Raw genomic sequence first — 21,425 nt, 5'->3', positions numbered from 1 at the left:
AATACTCTTCGATAGAGTACCGATAACTGTTGCTCTAGTTCGGTCTCGGAGGCAACCTAGGCTTTCGTCATCAATACCGTCGAAGAGTAGTGCTCCTGGCTGATACCCGCAAGAGATGGCATAGTCTTTCAATTCTTCTTTCTCGGCCTTTGTTAATTCTTGACCAATTAAGCTTTGAAAGTTGAAACTTTCTCCTTCTAAAGTATCTTCGGCTATTTCCCTCTCTTTCCCAGGCACTGTGGCCATGGTTTCTTCGGCGGCTGTGGCAGCCTCTTCTGCGGCTATGTCCAGAAGTATTTTATCAATATCAGAAAGTGTAGTTTCTAAGTTTGCACCTTCAGCAGTTGCAGCTTCAGCAGGTGCAGCTTCGGTAGCTGCAGCGCTCTCAACAGCTGGTGTTTTTGGCGCTGAAGCTGGTGGTGGTGTTTCTTCAATGGCCTCTGTCACAGTAATAATTCTTCGTTTTTTCGGCCCAGCAAACTTCTTCATTGCTGAAGGCTCCTCCTTCTTCTGTAAAAGCTTCGTAAGATGCGGCCCCAGTGGACTTAGCTTGATGGGCAAGGATTCAGTCATTACCTTTAGAATTTCTTCTACATCGGCAGCAGAAGGTGTTGAGGCAGTCTCTTCTTCCTTATCAACTGCGTTTTGCTTCGGGACCGTAGCTTTCCTCTTCTTCGGGGCGATTGCCTTCGGCTCAGGGCTCAGTTTTCTCCTCTTTAGGTTTTCTTCATCTTCTTTAACCATTCTAGCGGCCTGTCTGCTCACAACACTGACAACTCTTTTTCTTTTTTGTCCTTCGACACCCTTGCTCAATCGCTCGTAGTCTGGATATTCAAAATTCAGAGCATCCATTAACCGATTTAATCTTCGCTTCGGTCGGGTGCCGAAGGCAGCAGTCATCAACTGATCTTCTTTTCTCGTGTAATTGCCCAAAATCTCGTTGCACATAACCTCAATTGTCTCCAACCATTCTTGGTAGGGTTCTTTGAAGTGTTTCTTGAACTTGAAATGATAGGGCAGCCGAACAAGTTCTTTCTTTTTCTTTTCCCCTTTGACCTTCGGCATGTCCCATTCTTTCAAAGTTGGGAATACTCTATAAGCTAAGAATTCTTGTACCAAATACCTTGTACCAATATGCTCCAAAACAACTCGAAATTCGCCCAAAGCATTTTGGCATGGTCCCCCCGGTGTCATGTCACACTGGGGCCTAGTTTCTCCGAAGATTAAGTCTAATGGACTCTGAACCAGCTTCTCCTTTTTCTCATCAACCTTAACATAAAACCACTCAGCCTTCTAGCCAGTTGACCATTTGGTACGGTAGCTAATAACCGGAGACTTTGCATCTTTGCGATAAGCAAAATTGTAGCACCCGAAGTTTTCGTGCAGCCCATCTTCTCTAGCTTTTGTCTGATAGTGAAGCTCATGTACCCGGCATAAGACCTCAGCAAGTGGTTCCGCCCCCTGGCTTCGGAGAGCCCAAATATAGACGCTAAGCCTAACGATGGCGTTAGGAGTCAGCTGATGAAGATAAATCCCGAAGTTCTCCAAAACATCTGCAATCATTTCATGCAAAGGAAATCTCAATCCTGCTTTAAAGAAGCTTTTAAAAACTACCACCTCATCCTTTTCAGGCTTTGGGGTGATCTCCTCTCCGCCAAAACGAATCAGCTTCTTCTTGGCTTCACTAAAATAGCCTAGCTTTAACAATTTTGGCATATCATCCTCGGTAACAGTAGACTTTCCAAACTCCAGGTGGCTGGGTTTAGATGGCAGGGCATTGTATTCTTCTTCACTTTCACCTTCTTCAACATCAACTTGCTCAGCTTCGGCAGCAGGTGCACCTTCGTCAGAAACGTCCTCCGACACTACCAGCCCTGACTGTCTCATTACTTCAGAAATCGGAGCAGTTTCAGTGGCTTCAGCTTCTTCTCCGTCATGTGTAACCCTGGCGGTGGAACGCACCCTTGCCATTTGATGGTGAATTTCTTACAATTTTTTATGAAATCGTTAAGCTTTTTTGATTTCGCCGAAGCTCCCTCTTGAGACGAAGCAAAAGCAAAAGCGGTGCTTCGGTTGAGTGCAATAAACAAGCTTCGGCTATGGTTAAATTTTTGGCAGCAAAACAGTGCAATAGCAAAGAATGCTGTGGTAACTTCACACCTACCCGTCTATTTATATAGTGTCGCAGGCGGGAAGGTGAATCGCCAAGTCTTCCGCACCAGATGAACAGTCGCCCACACTCACTGAATGGTGGGCCGCAGAACTTGAGAAGGTGAATCGCCAGGACGTGTGTGCTCGCCGCATGGCGGGACCATTTTGCACTCGGAATATTCTAATCGTTTCTCGGCAACGAGCTCAGGGAAGGTATTTTTCAGATCTTCGGCTTTCCGAAGCCTAGGATATTTTTTCACGGATCAAGCTCGTTACAAAAAACGATCTAGCACCGCGAAGGGGCTATTGTTGGGGGTATGCTTCGTCGCTGAAGATCCTGAAAGAGGAGATACCTTCGGTAGATCCTCCCAAAAGCAGCACCGAAGCCACCATCCATGAAGCTTCGGCACAGTAACATGTCTCAAGACAAAGGATCGCACCGACTTAAAGATAAAATGACCGATTAGTCCATGAGAGCCTGTGTCATAGTTGTAATCTTTTGTAAAGGACATGAATGTAAAATCTCACAGGCTGCGCCCTGTGCCTATAAATAGATAAACAGTACCCCCGTACTGTTCACGCTGATTTGTATTTGCCTGCACGTCACGCTTGGATCTTTGCCTTTTGTCGAGCTGAAGGTATAAATGTAATTCGATATTGTTCACGTTTGTTCATAATAATATGATTTGAGGATATTAATGATGCCATATGATTATTTATGTTATTTCTCATGTTTTATATGCTTCTTCTTTCATTAACATGTGTTAAAATGTCGAAGGTATGTCCTTCACGCCCTTCGTCTGAAGATCTTTATATCCTAAGAGATATAATGCTTCGAAGGACGAAGGGTTCTAACTATTAACCCTTTTATGTTGCCTTGTTCTTAATTCATAGCATTTGAGAATAAGTCCCCAACACTTTCCAACCTTACTCCTTGTTTAACCTGGGATTATGATCTAATCAAGTAGCTATGCTATTGCTACAACTTAACGTTATACAGTCACTCCCGCTTATGATATTAATGTTCCAAATGATAAGTTTACATTGTTGTTGTTAACCCGATGGTTAAACAAGATTATTGCATATTAATTGGAACATGGAGTGACCACCCGGGAAAACAGTGCATTGTCTCACCTTTTGTTTTGGTTGAATGAGTAGAATTGGATTGTGTTGTGCTGGTATGCTTGAGTTCATGGTCCTTTGTGTTCATGTTTGATTTGCTTCTTTGAAATGATTGTTGGTGTATTGTGTGACTTTTGTCCACAATGGCATCAGTTAGCTAGGTAAAACCTTAGATAGATGGGTTTTCTCTGCTCTCTATAATCTGTCTTTGCTCAACCCTTTCGTCCCTTCCATTCTTCCACACCCATACAGATGTCAGACCTTGGAATTTCAACTACAAGTGATATCACTAAATGCAAAGAATGTGGTGTGTTGGCAAGTCGAAACAACACTATAAATAAAACAGCTGATGAACAGACATTCAAGACACAAAAGGATGCACAACCAAACCAACAAATAAGTGACCTTGGAACATGTTGTTCTTGTGAGTACTATGGAATTCCTTGTCGCCAAATCAATGCTAATGAAAGTGAAACTGCAAAACAGGAGAACCAGATTTTATTTTCTGGCATAAAAAGACAGATGTCTCCTTAAGAACAACTAATAGCAGAGTCTCTCATACCTAATGCACTGTCAGTTGATGAATTGTAAAGTATTCCAAAAAGGAAACATCACATGGATGCCCAGCCCCAAGAAGAAACACAGGGGTGTTACATTGATGGATGGACCATTACGTGCACACAGTTTCAGCCTCGTGGTTGCATCAGGTCCAAGAAACAAAAAGGGAAACATGGAAAAAGTCAAGAAATAACTTCAAGAAAAGCTTGCTATCAATGTGAACGTGAAGGTCATTACTTCCGTAATTGTCCTAAGAAAGATGTGGAGATCAATAAGGTCCAAAAGAAAAGACAACACCCTCAAACTCATGCATCAACAAAGAATAAACAAAGGAAAAATTCCATAGGAAGGATAAGTTATGCAGTGACAGGAACCATTCCATATGAAAATGCAGTAATTTTTGTAACACTAGTCATTCACACAACCATCACCACCGTGTTGTATGATCCTCGTACAACACATTCTTTTATCAGTTCCTAGTTTGCAACAAAGGATGGTATCTTTAAGTGTCCCTTGAGATCAAGGAAGACCATCAGTGCACCCGAAGGAAAAATGTTAGTAAACTACATATGTCCAAATGTAAGTGTTAAAATCAATGGGATAAATTTTCCAGCTGATCTTATAGTGATAGAAACAATGGGAAAGGATGTGATTCTTGGAAAGAATTGGTTACAAAGAACTAAAGCAGTAATCCAACATATTGAGAGAACCATGTGTTTGGAAACTCCATCTGGAGAAAGAATAGTAGTTGAATACGACTGACCTCTAGCTCTGAAGATTGGCACATCTAACGAGGAAGAATAATATATCATTTAGCTAAAAGGAGGAGTATGTCTCATGAAGAAAAAAATGTCAAAGTGTTGCCCCTTTAAGGATTTGTAATAGTGCTAAGTAATATATGAATAAATTTAGAGAATCTCTCGCACCTATTGTGTTTTGCCTCTTTATAAAGAGAATAAAGTGTGGTGTCATCTGCTATACGCAAAAAATGTGATGCTCTATTCTAGTTGTCCTAAAGTCTCGCTCAAGTCTTTCTCTCGAATTGTGCTCAAAGAAAAACTGTTGGATCAGAAAGATGATTTGGACATCATGCTTTGAGATTTATAAGGTTCAAAAGATCTTTGTTAAGGACTATAACACGTGTACACTCTTGTAGTATGATAAAGCTAGGTGGAATCGGAAATCATCCTTAACTAATCTTATCTTGGAAATCAAAAAGTTGTGTTCGCTCTTTATCTTAATGTCATACAAGCCTCTTATGCGGTCTGTCTCACTAACTCTTTTACTCTCTGACTAGATGATGAACCCCAATGGAAATGAAGTAAATGATGCCAACGACAATATTCCTACCTTAACAACTATGAGCGAGAAAAATGAGTCACAGAGATATTCGATGAATGGAATGAAGAACAACAAAAGGAATAGAAAAATGTTTGGATACATGATTAGTCCACCTCAACGACAAACAAAAGCCACGAAACACATGGATACCCAAACAGAAGAATCAAGTCAGACTCAACTATATGAGATACAGACACCCAATGAACCCTCATTCCCTGTTGGTCAAGCAAAGTTGACTCGCAAAGAACTCAAAGCAAGAGGTGCTTGCTACTACTGTAAAAGTGAAGGACATCTTATTCGTGAATGCCCCAAGAAACGTCTAGACCGACTAGAGAAGAAGGCTGCCAAGCATGACCTAAGCAATAATTCAGAAGACCAACCATTTTATAAGTACGATGATGAAGGTCGCCTGATTAGTATTCATTGCGGAGCAAAGAAGAAGATAAGTTCCTTAAGTTTGGAAGAGTTCAATGTGAACTAAGAACCTATAAATAACTATGTATCACCTTGTTTTCTTGCTAGCCTTCCCTAATCTCGAGGACGAGATTCTTTTAGGGGGATAGATTTTGTAACACCCTAAATCCGTCACATAAAAGCAACCTATTTGAATTTATTAGTTTTCAATATAAAGAAAAATATTTATGTTAAATAATGAAATGGTGATCAAAATGAATGGAACGATTCTTAAATAAATAAATTTTGCCAAGTGTTTAATGCATTCATGCTGAAGCATAAATCTTGTTTGGTTTGAATTTCATCCCCAATTTTTGAGATTCGATTCTATGAGAAAAACCTTATTTGTTATAATGATAAATGATTTGTAAAACTATTTTTTAATTTGTAGCAACTCACGCTAATTATGTTCTTGTCTTTATTCTAATATAAAAATGTTTATTTGGATTTATTTCTTGGTATGAATTTATTTTATAAATATATAATCGATCACTAAATAATTTTTTATCTAATAAAAATGTGTATTTTATTTGTGTTAATATTATCTCTGAAATTTATTTAATTTTTGTTTGAAGTATATATGTATATATTAATGGAAAGATTTGGAAATTTGAAAAGAAATCCAAACTCTAGCGTCGGCCACCTAAAATAAAAAAAACAAAGCCGTGTGCGTTCAGCCATTTCTGGCACTAGCCCAACCGTTTGCCTCTCTCTTCCTTTCTCTCTAACAGGTTGGCACCTGTTCCTCTCTTCTCTCACGATTTGTAGAATAATAGAGACCTACACTTTCTAGTCATGGTCGTTTCTGCGTATCAACCGTCGCCAGCCACACTTTCTGGCCGCACGCACCGCCAGCCCGTTCGCCTGCTCACTAGAGCACGCGCGCGCCGCAACGACTCTTCTCCCCACTAGCCGCGCGCACCACCGCGCCGAGCTTCTCTCCATGGCGTTTCCTCTTCTCCCCTCCTCCACAGCAATTGCTCTTAGCCATTTCTCGCAGTGTTTACGTCATCGTTGATGGTAATTTATGTGACCGTTTCTCTGTAGAAATTAAAGCGCATCCTCTCTAGGAGCTGCCTTCCCTTCTCTGGCTATATAAAGGTATATCGGCTGTGCTCCTTTCTCCTCCATTGTTCACTCGCTTGCTTCTCTATTTGCCTCTACTACTCCATTGTGCTGCTTGCTAGTTGCCTGATTTGCTCGCCGCCGAAGCCTCATCAAAGACTTTGTGGCTGCGACGTCGCTAGTGCTCCGCACTGCTTGTCCTGTTGTTGTCACACCATGCCCTGGTCCCAGCACCTCCGCTCGTCGTTGCCGCTACCTCGCCTTCGTGCCTAGCGACCGAGTCCTCGCAGCTGGAGATCCACAACAGAAGCCACCACCAGTGCCAGCTTCCCTGCACCGTCCAAGTCGCGCCAAGCTCGCCGAGCCCCTACCTCGGCCACGCCTTACCCGCACTCTGTTGTTTGTGCCTTGCTTGAGCCTAGCTGTTCGCGCCTCGCCCGAGCCTCTGCCGCTGTCGGCCTAGACCGTGCTCTCCTCGTCCGCTTCGACCAAGCCACCCTCGTCTGTCCCGACCGACCCCCGCCGTTCTTGTCTCGCCCGAGCACGCCGTCACACTGCAAGAGATTTCTCAATAAATAAATATTTCTAGCTCAAATTAAATATAGATATGTATTATTAACTTCATAATCATGTACTAATCATATAGAAATATCATTTTATAACCATTATTGTGTGCCTGCAAATTAAATATGTTCATAATCAATTCACGTGTGGATTTTCTAAATTAGTAAGAGAAAATAGTAGATCACCTTTTTAGTAACAAAAACATTTAGATAAATAATTACATGATTATCTTTTCATAAAATGTGATTTAGACATTAATTAATCTTATATATTTTTGTGCAACATAGATAGTTTTCTATTCACAGTAACATTTTTATAATAATATTAAAATTACTTAATTAGGTCCTCATACTTTCATAATAAGGAAAATGATAGTTTACATTGTTAAACATAGTTTGCTTACTAATGCATTAGATAATTTATTTCTAAATGACTTAGTTAGCTTTCTAGGCATGATTAATCTGTCCATCAAAGCGAGTCCATATTATTTACACCACTTAGTTTTTCCTAAGAATAAAATAGTGTAATTAGTACTCATGTTGTTTCTGTAAATAAAATGTTAGTGTATATATTGACTTAGCTTATTAAAAATAATATAGGCCATGTGTTTTATTAATAAAAATAAAGATAAATATTTGTTTCATTTATATTTCCACATAAAACATGTTTAGGCTCATATATTAGTTATTCATAAAATTAATGTTTAATAATATGTTCAATAATTTTGTGAACACATAACCCTACATATATACATATATCTTTTCCAAAAGGTTTAATATTGTTATAACGTGTTTTATAATCTTATAAACCCTTAATCTTAGACATTTCACATATGACATTTTATAAAAGATTAATTTAGTGGACCTAATATTGGTATATTTTAATATTTTTAAGCTCATGTCTTGTTTTATAAAGTATAGATCACACATTTTTGAAAAGAATACCTTCTTATTATAACCATTACGTGCGATGTTTTTGAAAAGCGAACACTCTTTTCTTTAGGCTTTCTTTTAGCTTTACGTATGGTGAATGTGGTATGTTATTGAGTGGTGTTTGTTCTTCTTGTTTGTTTGTGTGATATTTAGTGGTTGATCTAGTAGTTAAGAATCAAGATCTATTCCTATCCATGGAAGAACCTCAAGTTTTCAATAAGCAAGGCAAGTGGACTTCTCCCTCTGCATACTCTGTTTGATTCCAAACAATACATTTAATAAAGTTTATTCTTTTGGATATATATGCATAATTTGACGGGTTACCTATTTAGATAGCCTTTCTGCCGAAGATCCTGAAAGAGGAGATACCTTCGGCAGATCCTCCCAAAAGCAGCGCCGAAGCCACCATCCATGAAGCTTCGACACAGTAACATGTCTCAAGATGAAGGATCGCACCGACTTAAAGATAAAATGACCGGTTAGTCCATGAGAGCCTGTGTCATAGTTGTAATCTTTTGTAAAGGACATGAATATAAAATCTCACAGGCTGCGCCCTATGCCTATAAATAGATGAACAGTACCCCCGTACTGTTCACGCTGATTTGTATTTGCCTGCACGTCACGCTTGGATCTTTGCCTTCTATCTAGCCGAAGGTATAAATGTAATTCGATATTGTTCACGTTTGTTCATAATAATATGATTTGAGGATATTAATGATGCCATATGATTATTTATGTTATTTCTCATGTTTTATATGCTTCTTCCTTCTTTAACATGTGTTAAAATGACGAAGGTATGTCCTTCACACCCTTCGTCTGAAGATCTTTATATCCTAAGAGATATAATGCTTCGAAGGACGAAGGGTTCTAACTATTAACCCTTTTATGTTGCCTTGTTCTTAATTCATAGCATTTGAGAACAAGTCCCCAACATTGGCGCCCACCTCCGGTGAACTCACTTCCACTGATTGAGCTGATGGCTTCGTCCAATAAGCAAGCTGAAGCTGCTTCGGCTACAAAGCTAGTGCTCTCGATAACAGGCGGTTCATGCTCAGAGCCAGCTAACAAGAAGCAGAAGAAGGAGGCTCAGAGAAGAGTACAACATGTTGGGGTGCAGGGACCCTTCATCAAGACAAAATGGTCCCACATCCCAATCACCTTCTCCCATGAGGACCTTCAGCTCAAGGATTATTCTCATAATAATGCTATGGTCATATCTTGTGTCATCAAGGGATTTTTGGTCCACAATGTTTTGGTTGATACAAGCAGTGCAGCTGATATCATATTTGCTAAGGCCTTCAGACAGATGCAAGAGCCAGATGACAAGATTCATGCACTACACCAAAATAGTGAACTTCCTAGAGCCTAAACCCTAGGAAGTTAGCCCTAAACTCTAGAAAGTTAGCTAAACTCTCGGAATTTAAGCCATCCCGTCGGAAGTTTGGCTCTCGGAATTTTTTTGTCGGAAGTTAGCTTAACTTCCTAGAGCCCTCTAGGAAGTTCGCTAACTTCCTACAGCCAATGAAGCCTCTCGGAAGTTAGTAGGTTTTCGGAAGTTAGTAGCTTCACGCCGTCAGCGCCGTCAGCTGACTAACTTCCTACGGCTGACTGTAGCCCCTAGGAAGTTAGCTGGCTAACTTCCTACGACCCAATTGGCCTCTAGGAAGTTAATTTGACCAGCATTACAAATGTAGTTTATTTTTATTTTACACCATATTCCACAACATAACAAATATATCAACTGCTATATAGCACAACATATTTTCACATAAAACATCTCACACACAATCACATAACAATAATTAAATCCATAGTCTCATCAATTACATCACAAAAGTCTCATCCATAGTCATAATAAGACACATATCATCCAGTACTAATAAGAGACACTATATCATACATAGTCATAATAAAAGTCTCAAGTATGAGAACACAATAACATGAAGCTCACGGTCGCCGATCACCATAACATGGAGCGATGGGAGCTACGAGTAGCAGACCTTGACGAACCTCCACGCCGAACCCTCACCTGGCTCGAGTTGATGACGTTAGCAAACATTGTGTACCTACAAAACAAGTAACATCATGACAGATTAAGAATACATGTATTGCACTCAACCAAAGAAACAATATAAGATATGTAGAGTCCGCACCTTCTATGAGCTTTTCCACCACTTACATACATAGCCTGAGGATCAATAGGTGAGGTCCTCCAGTCATAGTCTGGTCCGTGCTGACTAGACATCGCCTCGTCATATGCAGCCTCATACAAAAGAACAATGCAGTCTTACATACAAAAATCCATATAAACAGAACCTACCAAACATTTCAAAACACTCACGTCATATCATATCAATATAATTCATCGATCTTTTCATTAGTACGTTCTTCGTATGGCTCCTATGTGCGTGTGAAAGATACGTGTCATTTCTTCTCATAGCTGATCATTGGGGTTGTTCAACCATGACATTTGCCTGCACATGCACCAAAGGACAAAGAGAAGGAAAATACATGGTGAGATCAAAGGCAACAATAAGAAAATAAATACTATATACATGTTACTAGTTTGTAAGCTAATTAAGCCTTTTTTTGGAAATAATCATAGCTAGCTAGTATCCATATTTACATACATATATACTTTTAGCTGGTAGATTAAATCTTGATATATATACACATGATATTTAGTAAGCTAAAGTTTTATTTTTTGGAATCTTATAGCATCACATCTAGTCTATATATATAACTTACATACATCTATACCTGTAGCTAATAGCAAATTAAATCAGGATATGTATCTACACACATGCTATTTAGTACGCTAAAGGTTTTTTTTGGAATCTTAGCCTAGCTAGTATGAATAAAATTTACATGCATATATACTTTGTAGCTAGAAAATACACATAAGCAAACACTACGTTATCAAAAGGAGAACAATTTTGGAGGGAGTTCTCTGGTTAATAATGGAGGGAGCGAGCGAGTATAACTGGACTACTAGCGGACATGTTGCTGGTGGCAGAGCTGATGCTAACAGCCAGCGCGCGCACATTTCTGTCGGGACCAAAACTGGAATGATCTGAACAGAAATAATGCTATGTAGGTTAGTGAGTGCTCGGAATACGTTGCCAAAAGGTTGGCTTCAGATGATGTGTGACGATGCCTACAATGTCGTTGCGAGAGAGAGATGGTCGATCAATGACCTCTTCACCTCCAGCACTATGGAACATCTTCCTGCATGGCCCTGCAGTTGCAGCACACTGACATGCACGACATAGCACGAAATGGGATTTTTAGATAGTGTTTGGTTGAAGAGCCAAGTAGAACGGAGTCGTTCTGTCCCAGTTTTATTGCTGTTTGGTTACAAAGTAACTAGAACGGAATGACTCCAATTAGGGAATATTCTCCTCAGATCCGGAACCATTCCGCTCCAAAAAATCAACCGGACGGAGCCGCTCCGTTCCCATCCCGCTCTCATAGTCACGCTCTGTTCCGTTCACTCTGTAACCAAACAAAAAATAGAGACGCTCCGTTCCAGATTACCAAACACAGAACAGAGCGGCTCCGTTCCTAGAATCAGGAATGGAACGGCTCCGTTCTACTTGGCTCCTCAACCAAACACTACCTTAAAGATCGCAGGGAGTCTAATTATCGTATATTTACCTCGCTGTCGGGACGCATGCATATCTTGTGTAGCCTTGGATTCTACTGTTACCTGGAGAAAAAATGTGGGCAACCAACGATTGGTTGGAAAAAGTGAATTTGCTTCATCCATACCCGTTGTTCGTAGACATGCACCAGGGTCACGGGGAGCCGCCGGGGCAGGGCCCGCGCCCGCCGGACGAGACTGGATCGGAGCCGGGGCCACGCGTCGCCGGGGGTCCTCGCTCGCGCGCCGTCGTGGCTGCCCGCCTGTGCACCAGCAGGGCGCTTGCCAGCGCGCCGTCAAGGGCCACGCCGCGCCCGCGCACAGGCCGGGACGGTCGCGCACAAGCCGTGCCCACCGGGGGTGGCCGCTGCTAGGGCCGTGCTGTCGGGGATCTCACGCCCGCCCACGCCGGAGGAGTCTGGATCTGAGCCGCCATGACCGACTGAGTCACAGGAGGGAGAAAGGAAAGTGTGAAGAGGATAAGATTGATTCAGGGTTTAAGATAAAAAATATAACTTCCTAGAGTAAAGCCATAGGAAATTACTTAACATCCTAGAGGTTGTACATGTACTCTAGAAAGTTAACTTTTCATTTGACTGGTCAAAAGCTGAAAGCTAACTTCCTAGAGTAGACCATAGGAAGTTAGTATGGTCAGCTAACTTCCTAGAGGTGAACATAGGAAGTTAGCGGCTCGTTTGACCGCACCTGTGGATCAGCAACTGAAAGCTAACTTCCTAGAGGATGTCGTAGGAAGTTAGCTGTCCATGCTAACTTTCTACGACCGCCTCTAGGAAGTTAGCGGCTCGCTTGACCGCACACACGGGTCAGCATGTGAAAGTTAACTTCCTACAACTTTTATAAATACTGTAGGAAGTTATATTTATTTCCTAGAGCTACCAGTTGCCTCTCGGAAGTTATTTATTTCCTATGGTTTGTTATAAAAGTTGTAGAAAGTTAAAAAAACCATAGGAAGTGTATGTTTTTGGTGTAGTGATGATGCTACACACCCTCTTTGTGGCTTCGGAGGAAGGCAGATTGTAGCACTTGGAAAGATCACAATGCCAGTGACCTTCCGATTTGTCCACAATACAAGGACTAAGCAGGTTGTGTTTGATATTGTTGACATGAAATATCCCTACAATGCAATCATTGGTCGAGGGACACTTAATGCTTTCTAAGCAATTCTTCATCCAGCATATCTATGCATGAAGATACCTTCGGAGCAAGGGCCTATTGCTATTCATGGAAGTTAGGAAGCCACCAGAAAGGCTGAGGGAAATTGGACAGACTCAAAAGCCATCCACAATATAGATGGAGCTGAAGCTTGTGAGCAGTACAAATACAGAAGAGAGAAGGCTGCTTCGGCTGATCAGCCAAAGCCCATGCTTCAGTGTGAGGACATAGCTGAGCAGAAGGTAATGCTGGGGTCCCAATTATCTGAAGAGCAGGAGAAAACTTTGATAAGGTTTTTATTCAACAACAAAGATGTTTTTGCATGGTTAACCAACGATCTCTGTGGTGTCAACAGATATGTCATTGAACATTCACTCAATGTCGATCCATCCTTCAGGCCCAGAAAACAAAGGCTTCGGAAGATGTCCGATGATAAAGTCGAAGGAGCTCGGAATGAAGTAAAAAGACTTCTCAGTGCTGGTGTCATTAGAGAAGTAAAATATCCAGAGTGGCTAGCCAATACTGTTATGGTGAAGAAGGCCAATGGAAAATGGAGAATGTGTATTGATTTCACGGATCTCAACAAGGCATGTCCGAAGGACGAATTCCCATTACCAAGGATAGACTCTCTTGTGGATGCAGCAGCTTCATCAGAACTTATGAGTCTTCTGGATTGCTACTCAAGATATCATCAAATATGGATGAAGAAGGAGGATGAGCCGAAGACCAGCTTCATAACTCCCAGTGGAACCTATTGCTATCTTCGGATGCCTAAGGGGCTCAAAAATGCTGGAGGCAGTTTCAGCAAGATGACGGCCAAAGTCCTTCATTCCCAAATTGGCAGAAATGTGCTAACATATGTCGATGATATCATAGTAAAAAGCACGAAACAAGAAAATCATATCACTGATCTGCAAGAAACATTTGCTAATTTTAGACAAGCTGGCCAGAAATTAAATGCTAAAAAGTGTGTCTTTGGAGTGAAGAAAGGCAAGTTCCTTGGTTGTCTGGTTTCAACGAAGGGGATTGAAGCTAACCCAAGCAAGATCGAAGCTATCCTTCGAATGGAACCACCGAGCACAAAGAAGGGGGCTCAACGGTTGGCAGGAAGATTGGCTTCATTGAATAGATTTATATCTAGGTCAGCAGAAAGAAACTTGCCATTTTTTGAAATACTAAAGTCAGCCGAAGTCTTTCAATGGGGCCCAGCTCAACAAAAATACTTTGAAGAGCTGAAGCAATACTTGATTGATATCACAACATTAACTCCACCTGCGCCAGGGGCTATGTTACTATTGTATGTGGCAGCTTCGCACTCTGCAGTAAGTGCGGCGCTTGTGCAGGAAAAATTCGATGGACAAATCAAAAAGCAAGCCCCAGTATACTTTGTCTCCGAAGTTCTAAGCTTATCAAACAAAAATTATACAGAATTGGAGAAAGTGTTGTATACTGTCTTAATGGCCTCCAGGAAGCTTTGGTATTATTTTCAAGCATTCCATATAATTGTTCCTTCGTCACAGCCTCTGAAGGACATCATGAGGAACAGAGAAGCCACTGGAAGGATTGGAAAGTGGGCTGCGGAACTAAACAAATTCAGCATTGATTATGTGCATCGATCCTTGATTCAGTCCCAGGCGCTAGCAGACTTCATCGCTGACTGGACGCCAGGGGCTCAAGAAGAAGAAGCAAATAAAGATGTCGAAGCTTGGACGATGTTCTGCGACGGTTCTTGGGGAACCTTCGGGGCAGGTGCGGCTGCTGTTTTAGTTGCATCTTTCAAAGTCAGAACATGCTATGCAGTAAAGCTTGACTTTAACTGCATAAATAATATTGCTGAATATGAAGCTTTGCTTTTGGGGCTTAAGGGCAATGGGGATAAGAAGGGCGGTCCTTAAAACCGACTCTCAAGTTATTTCTGGACATGTCGACAAGAGTTGCAAAGCAAGAGATCCGAAGCTTGAGAAATACCTGGATACAGTTCGAAGGCTTGAGGCTTCATTCGAAGGGTTTTCTGTTAAGAATATTCCACGAGGAGAAAACGAGCACGCTGATCTGTTAGCCAAGTCAGCGGCACAGGGGCTGCCTCTACCTTCGGAAGTGTTTTTTGAAATAATAAGAGCACCTTCGGTGGAACTCCTCAAAAGAGCAGTGCTCACTATATCTCGTGTTCATAGTGAAGATTGGAGGACTGAGATTATATCTTTCCTCCAAGGTAATTGCCTTTCATATGACGAAGCTTATAATAAGAGAATGGAGGCAAGAACAAGACCATATGTAATAATAGGAAGGGAGTTATACAAGCATGGAGTCTGCTCTCCACTTCTTAAGTATTTATCCAGAGCCAAAGGTATAGAGCTGATGAAGGAGATACATGCAGGATTTTGTGGATCTCACATTGGGTCTAGGCCTTTGCTGGGAAAAGTTTTTCGACAAGGATTTTACTGGCCGAAGGCAGCTTCGGATGCAGCAGAGCTAGTCCAAAAGTGTGAAGGCTGTCAAAAATGTGCTAGAGACCAGAGGCAACCTTCATCTCTTACTCAATTAATACAGCCCACTTGGTCATTGCAAAGATGGGGTCTTGATTTGCTAGGCCCGCTTCCACCAGCGCAAGGCAATTTAAAATATGTTGTGGTGGTGGTAGAATATTTTTCTATGTGGATTGAGGCGAAGCCGTTGGCCACAATAACTTTGGTCACAGTCCAGAAGTTTTTCTGGCAAAATATTATCTGTCGTTTCGGTGTGCCGAGGGCTATAATAGTAGACAATGGAACACAGTTTGATGCCGAAGCTTTCAGGGAATTCTGTGATCGGATTGGCACAAAGATCCATTTTGCATCGGTCAGACATCCAGAGTCAAACGAACTTGTCGAAAGGGCAAATGGTATCATAATGATGGGAATAATGAAGTTAATCTTCAATCAGCCCAGAGGAAAATGGCCAGATGAGTTGATTAAAGTGGCGTGGAGCCACAACACAACAATATCAAGGTCAACAGGTTTTATACCATTCAAGTTATTGTTTGGTGACGAAGCAATAACTCTGGAAGAAGCTAAGGCAGGGTCAATTTTGTGGCAGAGGACGAAGCTGACTATTTTGTGGCAAAAGATGCTATAGAAGGGACTAGGCTTCAGGGTGTGGAGAATATCAATAATACCAAGCCAAAACAATAAAATGACGTGACAGAAAGGTTCGACTAAAAAACATTAAGCCAGGTCATCTGGTGCTTCGGAGAGTGGCCAATCCAGACACAGTAGGCAAGTTACAGCTGAAATGGGAAGGACCCTTTCTTGTGGTATCTTCATCAAGACCCGGTTCTTACAGATTGAAGGATATGGACGACAACGACATTCCTAGATCTTGGAATGCGGGCGAACTTCGGCGATACTACGTGTAATTTGATGTAATCTTTTTCATTTTTCCTATGGTACCATTTTCCTTTCCAAAGGGGGAGAAAGGTTTTTAATGGGGCCATAATTTGTAATCTTTCTTTTTTTTATTTAGCTCCATGAGAGCAAAATCCCCCAAATATGTAAATGTAAAATCTGAGCATGCACCTTCGAGTGCAAAGAAAAAGAAAAAATAGAGAGAAGCTCGAAAGTCGTCCCTAAGGGGATGCAGAGCATGATGAAGCTACAAAAAGCCGTTCCTAAGGGTGCGCAGCATAAGTTTTTTGCTCAAAAGTCGTTCCTAAGGGAATGCAGAGCCAAATACCGCCGAAATATAAGGCAAAGCGCGAAAAGTCAACGCGAATACCACTGAAATATAAGACGAAGCGCGAAAAGTCAACGCGAATACTGCCGAAATAGAAGGCGAAGAAGTTCAAAAGACGTTCCTAAGGGGATGCAGAACTTACACTGAAAAATAAGCGGTGCAGCCGAAAAATAAACGGCAAAGAGATCTCAGTTATTCCTAAGGGAATGAAGGTTGTGGATGAAGCTTCGGATGTGTGTGTTTGGGCATTCATTTGCACGAAACATTACATCATACATTGCATTCATAAACATTCATTTAGACATACATAGGATCATCATCATATCATACAGATACAGATAGTTGCTTGGGTCTAAGCATACAGCTTCAAGAAGCAGATTTGTGCTTTGTTGTGTACGAAAAGAAGGGAAGGTGTTTTTCGCCTTCGGCTCAAAAATACAGGTTTCGACCACATCAAAGCATTTCATACATTGATGGAAAGGTCAAATATATTACAAGGTATGGACAAATTTATAGAGTACAATCTGATTCTTAAGTTACAATATTCTTTACACGGGTTAATACAAAAGTTTCCTTAGAATTTTTCCATAGCTAGGTACTCTAGCTTCGTCTTCATTTGCTAAACTTTGGATTACCAGCTAGGCTTCGGCTCTGTGTTCTTCGGCTTTGTGATCCTGTACATATCAAAGCATTATAAGGAAAATTCAAGTTTCAAGGAAAAGGTAAGCACAAGGTATAATTTTACCGGCTTGAGATGACTCCAGGCTTCGTCACCAGCTAGGCTCCGCCCACCCTTCGTCCATATTTGCTTTATAAATCTGTTTCTTATGCTTCGAGCTAGACTGGGGATATCAATCAGATCTGCTGGTGATAAGCTAAAGTTTGGTCTATTAACAATTTTCCATGCGTGCAACCAGACTTCATGAAGGCAACAGCTGTGCCCCGAGAAGCTAGCAGGGCACAGAAATCACCGTGACCTGCTATAACTTCATCAAGAGCATCAACTTCGCCCTCAATGTGTTCGAAGGTTCCCGGCAGGTCTTCAACCGAAGGAGTAAATTCTTCAGAGCTGGCTCCAACTGAGTTGAAGATCTGCCTTAGCCGCTGCACGCATCGGTTGCTGAACTCCAGACATTTATCTTGAAGCTCTTTCAATGATTTTTGCAAATTTGAACTTTTTTCGGCCTCAGCTGCAAACTTTCTATCAAATTTCTGTTTTTCTTGTTCGAAACTCTCTGATTTTGAGAGAAGCTCTTTATCCAACTTGGCAATTTTGGCCTCAGCTTCTGCAAGTAAACCTTCCATTATCTGAAGTTCAAAATCTTTCTTTTCAAGAGTAGCTGTTTGATCTTTTATTTTTCTCTCCAACCCTTCAATTATAACTTCGTGTTTTTTATCCTCAAGATCCTGTTGCATCCTCAAAGCTTTGCTTAATAACATACTCTGTATAGAAACAACCTTTGTTAGAAAAGACCTTTGATGTTAAAAACAATGCAAACTCAAAGAAAAATTTTTACCTTGAAGTTAGAATAGAATAAACTACCGACAATATGTTGTCGTCGGTAGCGGCTAATATCGGTCTCAAGCTTCGGGAAGCCAATACTCTTCGACAGAGTACCGATAATTTTTGCTCCGGTTCAGTCTCAGAGGCAACCCAGGCTTTCGTCGTCAATACCGCCGAAGAGTAGTGCTCCTGGCTGATACCCGCAGGAGATGGCGTAGTCTTTCAATTCTTCTTTCTCGGCCTTTGTTAATTCTTGACCAATTAAGCTTTGAAAGTTGAAACTTTCTCCTTTTGAAGTATCTTCGGCTATTTCCTCTCTTTCCCAGGCACTGTGGCCATGGTTTCTTCGGCGGCTGTGGCAGCCTCTTCTGCGGCTATGTCCAGAAGTATTTTGTCAATATCAGAAATTGTAGTTTCTAAGTTTGCACCTTCGGCAGTTGCAGCTTCAGCAGGTGCAGCATTAGTAGCTGCAGCGCTCTCAACAGCTGGTGTTTTTGGCGCCGAAGCTGGTGGTGGTGTTTCTTCAATGGCCTCTGTCACAGTAATAATTCTTTGTTTTTTCGGCCCAGCAAACTTCTTCGTTGCCGAAGGCTCCTCCTTCTGTAAAAGCTTCGTCAGATGCGGCCCCAGTGGACTTAGCTTGATGGGTAAGGATTCAGTCATTACCTTTAGAATTTCTTCTACGTCGGCAGCAGAAGGTGTTGTGGCAGTCTCTTCTTCCTTATCAACTGCCTTTTGCTTCGGGACCGTAGCTTTCCTCTTCTTCGGGGCGATTGCCTTCAGCTCAGGGCTCAGTTTTCTCCTCTTTAGGTTTTCTTCATCTTCTTTAACCATTCTAGCGGCTTGTCTGCTCACAACACTGACAACTCTTTTTCTTTTTTGTCCTTCGGCGCCCTTGCTCAATCGCTCGTAGTCTGGATATTCAAAATTCAGAGCATCCATTACCCGATTTAATCTTCGCTTCGGTCGGGTGCCGAAGGCTATAGTCATCAACTGATCTTCTTTTCTCGTGTAATTGCCCAAAATCACGTTGCACATAACCTCAATTGTCTCCAACCATTCTTGGTAGGGTTCTTTGAAGTGTTTCTTGAACTTGAAATGATAGGGCAGCCAAACAAGTTCTTTCTTTTTCTTTTCCCCTTTGACCTTCGGCATGTCCCATTCTTTCAAAGTTGGGAATACTCTATAAGCTAAGAATTCTTGTACCAAATCCCTAGTACCAATATGCTCCAAAACAACTCGAAATTCACCCAAAGCAATTTGGCATGGTCCCCCCGGTGTCATGTCACACTGGGGCCTAATTTCTCCGAAGATTAAGTCCAATGGGCTCTGAACCAGCTTCTCCTTTTTCTCATCAACCTTAACATAAAACCACTCAGCCTTCCAGCCAGTTGGCCATTTGGTACGGTAGCTAATAACCAGAGACTTTGCATCTTTGCGATAAGCAAAATTGTAGCACTCGAAGTTTTCGTGCAGCCCATCTTCTCTAGCTTTTGTCTGATAGTGAAGCTCATGTATCCGGCAGAAGCCCTCAGCAAGTGGTTCCGCCCCTGGCTTCGGAGAGCCCAAATATAGACGCTAAGCCTAACGATGGCGTTAGGAGTCAGCTGATGAAGATAAATCCCAAAGTTCTCCAAAACATCCGCAATCATTTCATGCAAAGGAAATCTCAATCCTGCTTTAAAGAAGCTTTTAAAAACTACCACCTCATCCTTTTCAGGCTTCGGGGTGATCTCCTCTTCGCCAAAACGAATCAGCTTCTTCTTGGCTTCACTAAAATAGCCTAGCTTTAACAATTTTGGCATATTATCCTTGGTAACAGTAGACTTTCCAAACTCTAGGTGGCTGGGTTTAGATGGCAGGGCACTGTATTCTTCTTCCTTTTCACTTTCTTCAACATCAACTTGCTCAGCTTCGGCAGCAGGTGCACCTTCGTCAGAAACGTCCTCTGGCACTACCAGCCCTGACTGTCTCATTACTTCAGAAATCGGAGCAGTTTCAGTGGCTTCGGCTTCTTCTCCGTCATGTGTAACCCTAGCGGTGGAACGCACCCTTGCCATTTGATGGTGAATTTCTTACAATTTTTGATGAAATCGTTAACCTTTTTTGATTTCGCCAAAGCTCCCTCTTGAGATGAAGCAAAAGCAAAAGCGGTGCTTCGGTTGAGTGCAATAAACAAGCTTCGGCTATGGTTAAATTTTTGGCAGCAAAACAGTGCAATAGCAATGAATGTTGTGGTAACTTCACACCTACCCGTCTGTTTATATAGTGTCGCACTCGGGAGGGTGAATCGCCAAGTCTTCCGCACCAGATGAACAGTCGCCCGCACTCACTGAATGGTTGGCCGTAGAACTTGAGAAGGTGAATCGCCAGGACGTGTGTGCTCGCCGCATGGCGGGACCATTTTGCACTCAGAATATTTTAATCATTTCTCGGCAACGAGCTCAGGGAAGGTGTTTTCGGATCTTCGGCTTTCTGAAGCCTAGGATATTTTTTCACGGATCAAGCTCGTTATGAAAAACGATCTAGCACCGCGAAGGGGCTACTGTTGGGGGTATGCTTCGTCACCGAAGATCCTGAAAGAGGAGATACCTTCGGTAGATCCTCCCAAAAGCAGCGCCGAAGCCACCATCCATGAAGCTTCGGCACAGTAACATGTCACAAGACGAAGGTTCGCACCGACTTAAAGGTAAAATGACCGATTAGTCCATGAGAGCTTGTGTCATAGTTGTAATCTTTTGTAAAGGACATGAATGTAAAATCTCACAAGCTGCACCCTGTGACTATAAATAGATGAACAGTACCCCCGTACAGTTCACGCTGATTTATATCTGCCTTCACGTCACGCTTGGATCTTTGCCTTCTGTCGAGCCGAAGGTATAAATGTAATTCGATATTGTTCACGTTTGTTCATAATAATATGATTTGAGGATATTAATGATGCCATATGATTATTTATGTTATTTCTCATGTTTTATATGCTTCTTCCTTCATTAACATGTGTTAAAATGTCGAAGGTATGTCCTTCACGCCCTTCGTCTGAAGATCTTTATATCCTAAGAGATATAATGCTTCGAAGGATGAAGGGTTCTAACTATTAACCCTTTTATGTTGCCTTGTTCTTATTTCATAGCATTTGAGAACAAGTCCCCAACACTTTCCAACCTTACTCCTTGTTTAACCTGGGATTACGATCTAATCAAGTAGC

The 21,425-nt window shown here is 41.7% G+C and overlaps 1 long non-coding RNA gene across 2 annotated transcripts; it reads right to left on the bottom strand.

The window, feature by feature from the left end:
• Positions 1-9,964: 9,964 nt before the first annotated feature.
• Positions 9,965-12,272, bottom strand: LOC100279137 (uncharacterized). Of its 2 annotated transcripts, XR_004849401.1 has the most exons (5): positions 11,348-12,272; positions 11,171-11,259; positions 10,528-10,660; positions 10,340-10,449; positions 9,965-10,252 (listed from the first exon to the last, which is right to left on the bottom strand). It is a non-coding gene; the product is annotated as an uncharacterized lncRNA (long non-coding RNA). The 2 variants fall into 2 exon arrangements; XR_002748258.2 differs by having other exon boundaries at positions 9,987-10,252; positions 10,340-10,660; positions 11,171-12,256.
• Positions 12,273-21,425: the final 9,153 nt, after the last annotated feature.

This window comes from Zea mays, chromosome 5 (assembly GCF_902167145.1).
Source record: "Zea mays cultivar B73 chromosome 5, Zm-B73-REFERENCE-NAM-5.0, whole genome shotgun sequence".
NCBI lineage: Eukaryota > Viridiplantae > Streptophyta > Magnoliopsida > Poales > Poaceae > Zea > Zea mays.
Note: the sequence above shows the minus strand (reverse complement) of the source record. Positions and strands in the feature narration are given on the sequence as shown.